We start from the raw sequence: 6,812 nt of genomic DNA on the forward strand, positions 1-6,812 counted from the left end.
GCCCGACAGGGCCGGGTGTTTAGGGCGCTCGACTCGCAATCTGAGGGTCGCGGGTTCGAATCCCCGTCACACCAAACATGCTCGCCCTTTCAGCCGTGGGGCGTTATAATGTGACGGTCAATCCCACTATTCGTTGGTAAAAGAGTAGCCCAAGAGTTGGCGGTGGGTAGTGATGACTAGCTGCCTTCCCTCTATCTTACACTGCTAAATTAGGACGGCTAGCGCAGATAGCCCTCGTGTAGCTTTGCGCGAAATTCAAAAACAAACAAACAAACAATCTTCCACAAAAACATTCCCCAGGATGATATATCACACATAATATTCAGATTTAAGTGTAGGTTGTTTTATTCATTGTTTATAACATATCGAAATTGAATGTTTTTCTAATTAGAAAACATCAGTTATTCCTGTTTCATAAATTATATTATTTATCCTCATGTTTGATTAAATACAATTATGCTATTCATTTGAACGTGTTGTCATCTATACATCATATACATAAACATGCAAGCTTTGTTTGGTAACAAGCACAAAGTTTCGCAATAGGATATCCGTGCTGTTTTCACTGTGGGTATTAAAACCCGATATTTGGCGATATAGTTCCTCAGACTTATCACTGAGACACCGGGGGGTTGAGGGGGGTATATGCAAGCGAGAGCACTCTTGTAGCGACAACTGTAAAAAAGGGGGCGTCGTTATATTAGGCATGATCAGTAATGGATGATGCTAGTTTTTTTAAACTTATATAATACTGTAAATCTGTAATAGTTTTTTTTATTCGTTGAACTTTAGGGCAAAGATACTCGAGGGATTTCTGCGTTAGCAATTTCTAATTTTGAAATAATAGATTAGATGGAAGACCGCTAGTCAACATCACCCACCGCCAACCCTTGAGCTACTCTTTATTAGCGAACAGTGGGATTGACCATCACGTTACAACGCCCCCATGGTCCCATAAACATGTTTGGCAACATGTTTTCTACTGATAATCGTATAAAATATTTAAAATTCTTAATGTAACACAATTGATCTTAAATATAAGACTGTTAAAAAAACAACAATATGTTTAGGTATTCTTTCATAGAACAGAATGATCTAGAACTAGTGACGGCGCCTGGACCAAAAATGGGGGGGGGGGACAAAACAGGACGTCTTATACTCACATGTAACTTAAAGAGGACTCGTTATCCCTACTTCCCAATTTTAGCGTGCTAAATAATATTGAGCCAACGTTGGGTTTCAAAAAGTCTTTTGTATTGTGTTTGTAAGCCCAAAGTACTCGCAGACCTTGGAAAGGATCAGAAGGTTTTTTGACCATTCTAACATATCTAACCTTGGAAAGGATCAGAAGGTTTTTTTGACCATTCTAACATATCTAACCTTGGAAAGGATCAGAAGGTTTTTTTGACCATTCTAACATATCTAACCTTGGAAAGGATCAGAAGGTTTTTTTGACCATTCTAACATATCTAGCAATTTATTTTAAGGGGGAGGAATAACAAGCCCCTTTAAAAGCGGATTGATGAATACTATTTGTTCGAGCATTATTTAAATAAATAATTATTTAATGCAGTAGTACTATTGGTATACAAAAGTAGGGTTAAAGGGAATACCTATTATCGAAAGATATATCTGGTTGACTTCTGTCATAGAAGAAAAAATAACATCCCATAAAACGGTAGTGCGAACGTGTTTTATTGTTATACACATTACATTTGTTCTATGTGTGCACGGTTAATTTGAGGGGGGGGGGCAATCTTGGGAAGCAAGAAAAAATTTAGTGAGTAAATGCCCCTTTGCTCTAATTATACAAGTTTTATTAGAAAGATGGAAATATTAAAATATACTATTCAGTATATTAATAATTCCACTTCAGTCTTGTCATGCGTACTTGGTTTTCAGGTCTGGCCCTACACTAAAATATTACAAACCAACGTTGAAAAGCATAAAGAGGCTGACTTGATAACATTGGTTATCATAAACTTTCAGTTCAAGGACAGCAAAATAGTTTCTTTACAAACAACTCACTACAAAGAGGGAATGTTAAATATACCGCCTCCGTAGGTCATGTAAAAAGAGATGCCAAACTGGACAACATATCATCAACACAACTGTTTAAAATGAAATAAGATTAAATATTTGTTCTCACCTCATATCGACAGCCATGTTTTACCATATCCCTTTAACATGGTTTATATAGACTGATGTTTAGTATTTACAAGTGTACTGATTGGTTTACAATCATGTTTAACATGGTTTATATAGACTGATGTTTAGTATTTACAAGTGTACTGATTGGTTTACAATCATGTTTAACATGGTATATATAGACTGATGTTTAGTATTTACAAGTGTACTGATTGGTTTACAATCATGTTTAACATGGTTTATATAGACTTGGTGTTTAATACTTACAATTGTACTGATTGGTTTACAATCGTGTTTAACATGGTTTATATAGACTTGGTGTTTAATACTTACAACTGTACTGATTGGTTTACAATCATGTTTAACATGATATATATAGACTGGTATTTAATATTTACAAGTGTATTGATTGGTTTGCAATCATGTTTATCCTGGTATACATAGACTTGGTATTTAATATTTACAAGTGTACTGATTGGTTTACAATCATGTTTAACATGGTTTATATAGACTTGGTGTTTAATACTTACAATTGTACTGATTGGTTTACAATCATGTTTAACATGATATATATAGACTTGGTATTTAATATTTACAAGTGTACTGATTGGTTTACAATCATGTTTTTTTTTATATATTTTGAACTATGTACACAAGGTTTTAAGTTGTCCTCTTCCACTTTGGTATTTAACATTTCACTATTTGGGCCAAACCTGAATGAAGTATAAACTATTACGTTACTTTTATAATGTCCTGAATAATTTTATTGCTCATGGAATTTGGGTATTTTTTTATAAACCTGAAATACAAAGATTTATTATATACTGATATTCATAAAATTGTTGTTTTGTGAAATGATGACAGAAATATCAAATACTTCAAATAAAAAAATCTTAACACGTAATTAGTTTTAATGGGTAAAACTTACTTTTCTAGAACTATACAAATTTCCTGCAAATGTACAATTAGAGGAAGAGACTATCTTATGATGGCAATGTATATATTTGTGAGTTTTAAAATTTTGATCGCTAAGTATTAATTAAAAATAATTTGTTAAATATAGCACAATGCACTGGAAAGTATAACACACTTGGCATTGTGAAAAATTATATATATATATAAAAACCTTTTCGATTAATACGGGAAAACCTGTTCGATATAACCCACAATGTTCAGTAGACGATGTTTGTGGTCCTGACTTTGAATTTAAGCAGAATAATTATCCAGAACAGGCTACCAAGCAGAATAAACAGTATCTGGAGGAAAAGGAAAGGTATGATAATATAAAAAATATATAAAAATATAATATAAGTGTGAATGTAGAGCAGCAGCTAAAAAGTAATATAGCAAAAGAAAAGTTAATTGAATCTAACCAACAATCTTGGCAGACTGTAAAGCAAAATTAAAAGGAAACAACGACTGATACCTTGTACACCAAGTGTCTAGTATTAAATCACAACACTTAATTCGCTTTTTTAACACGTACTTTAGGAGTTACCACATGTGGGATGTGCTCTAATGTTATATCGAACAGGTTTTCCCGTATTAATCGAAAAGGTTTTTTTTATATATATATAATTTTTCACAATGCCAAGTGTGTTATACTTTCCAGTGCATTGTTCTTGCCTTCACTTTTTTTAACACGTACTTTAGGATTTACCACAAGTGGGATGTGCTCTAATAAATAAACTAGAATTTTGTAATATTGCATCTTCTTCGTAATAATAACAATTTTGATTTTTTTTCCTACTCTTGCAAAGAAAATACCACACACCAATACAAACCACCACGTTTCACTCTTTGACTTTCATATTCACACCAGTACAGACCACCATGTTTCACTCTTTCACTTACCTTTTCACACCAATACAGACCACCACGTTTCACTCTTTAACTTTCATGTTCACACCAGTACAGACCACCATGTTTCACTCTTTGACTTACCTTTTCACACCAATACAGACCACAATGTTTCACTCTTTGACTTTAAGCTTTCTTTAAGCTTGTCATGTTCACATCTCCTTAAGAAAAACCAACTCCCACTAGAGTTTCTAAAATTAACTGTTTATATCGTCAACAGTAGCATAGTGTTCCATTTGTTATTGTAAATTTTGTATTTCTTTTTAATGTTCAAATGTTCAACCATATTAAGTTACCATGCAGGTTACTTTCTTATAATTTATGGGCCTGATAGTTAGAACACTCAACTCACACACTGCGGATCGTGTTTTCGAATCCCATCATCTAACGTCCTTGCCCTTTCAGCCGTTATCATGAGACGGTCAGTCCCACTTTTCATTGGTAATTGTTATAGTTATTTCACACCTGTTTGTCTAAGCTTTAATTTCTTTATACCAACAACAAAAGAAGCAAAATTTGAAACTGAAATTATTGTTTTGTGAGCCATAAAGTTTCTTTTTCTTTCCTCAATAATACTTCACCAGATTACGTGTTAATATATTTTGCCAGCTATTACCTAATTTTCGAGGGCAATTCCTGGTCGAAATAAGCATGCGCTCCACTTCCGGGCTATCGAATAATACTCCACCTACACGCAGATAGCAAAATTATTATTTTTTACATAACGTATTACGTTGATTTTGCTTCCAAAGGAAAAACAATTCGTACTTTTGTATAGATTACGTAAAGAGACGTTCGTTATAGACTTTTTCATAAATAGCAACAGTGGTATTAATGACGCTCATATAATCATGAGTGGGAAGTATATTTCGTGACTTTGACATTGTGTATAATATCAACTTTTTGACCTTACTACAGATTACTCTTGTAATGGGTCACGTAATGACACGCTTACCAAGTGTAAATGAACCACGCAGAACCTGTACTGTCGCCTATCAGGTTTTAATTAAGTAAAGCTAACCGAAGAATTTTGTCACTCAAAACTGTATATATGCATTACCACGAACTCGTGATCACGTGTATTCTGGTGGTACATTTCTATAAGTAGCAAATAAATAAAATAAAAAAATTATCAGACACTACAACACTACAACTACAATTGGTTATATAAATGGGAAGTAAGAAAAAGCAATGCAAAATTTAACTGTGACTAAGCCCGCTATGGCCAGGTGGTTAGGGCACTTGACTCGCAATCTGAGAGTAGCGGGTTTGAATCCCCGTCCCATCAAACATGCTCGCCCTTTCAGCCATGAGAACGTTATAATGTGACGGCCAATCCACTATTTGTTGGTAAAAAATAGCCCAAGAGTTGACGGTGAGTGGTGATGACTAGCTGCCTTCCCTCTAGTTTTTCACTGCTAAATTAGGGACGGCTAGCTTTGCCATTTAACCATTTAACTGTAACCGCGTAACCCGTATTTAATCCAAAGTTAAAAACGCACTCTTTCCCGCCATTTTTCAGACAGTGCGAGTAAGGTTCTTTGTATCAGGACTTTAAAATTGTGGAATTACTGATTACTTGTTTTACATCTATAAAAATGATGAAAGGATAAACACACAACATGTAATTATTACTGATAAGCACGTGTGACAGCACGAGCACAGACGGCAACTGTTTTAAAAGTAAAACTGCTACCTTTATTACACCTACAAATGTAACAAACCATACACTTTTCACAAGTTCAGTAACATTCTCCTGAGGAAGACAAGATGGCCCAGTTGAAATATGTAGAGATTATTTACATCTGATCATTTGTTTTGTATTTATTTTATGTTTTAGTAAATTGTTATGGTAGATCACACACTCGTATATTTAATATGGTATTCTCTATTTAACCATTTACTATAATTACAAGTATAATTATTTCGGAATGAAGTCGTCAAGCAAAAGGTGAGAAGGAGCTCTTGACTCCATGTGATCCCTTTTATTTCTTATTTTCTTTAGTAACAAAGTATCGTTAACCTTTGAAAAGGTTTCATTTGGCATAATCACATACTTTTTAAAAGTTAAAACTGTGTACTAGTAGCTGGTCAACATTTCCTTGCATTGTGAATGTAAAGAATATTGTGGTCCAATCTTCCCATAGTAACAACGTATATCTGTTTTATTTTAATTAATAAATTGATTGATTAAAGACAACGAATCTATGATTGAAACACCGAGATAAGTACAAAAAACAACAACTAGGTCCTATAAAATTCGTTATTTTATTGTATTGCACTGAACTTTAAGAGGGTTAACATGCTAATTACTAAATAGTTTTACTTGTCGGAATAAATAATACTTAATTAAATGTTGCTCATACGCATGGCTTCATTTCACTGGATATGTTTTCAGAAAATTTCCATTTAGGCAAATAATGTTGTCATATGAGAAAAGTCCTAATCGTCCAAAACCCCTAACTTTATACAAATGTAGTATATTCAGGTCAAACTGATTTCCCTCAAGAGTGAATAGGGTAGGTTCACTCTATAACAGAAGGTTTGGCATGATGTATTAACTGATTTCCCTCAAGAGTGAATAGGGTAGGTTCACTCTATAACAGAAGGTTTGGCATGATGTATTAACTGATTTCCCTCAAGAGTGAATAGGGTAGGTTCACTCTATAACAGGAGGTTTGGCATGATGTATTAACTGATTTCCCTCAAGAGTGAATAGGGTAGGTTCACTCTATAACAGAAGGTTTGGCATGATGTATTCTATAGTAAGTATTGAGTTACCGTAATAACCTTTACAGTAACTT

The 6,812-nt window shown here is 33.9% G+C and overlaps 1 pseudogene; it reads right to left on the reverse strand.

Annotated features, from left to right (window-relative positions):
* The window catches only part of LOC106458397, a 69,218-nt pseudogene that overhangs the window by 61,909 nt on the left and 497 nt on the right, over window positions 1-6,812 (reverse strand).

Source organism: Limulus polyphemus, unplaced genomic scaffold (genome assembly GCF_000517525.1).
Source record: "Limulus polyphemus unplaced genomic scaffold, Limulus_polyphemus-2.1.2 Scaffold456, whole genome shotgun sequence".
Taxonomy (NCBI): Eukaryota; Metazoa; Arthropoda; class Merostomata; order Xiphosura; family Limulidae; genus Limulus; species Limulus polyphemus.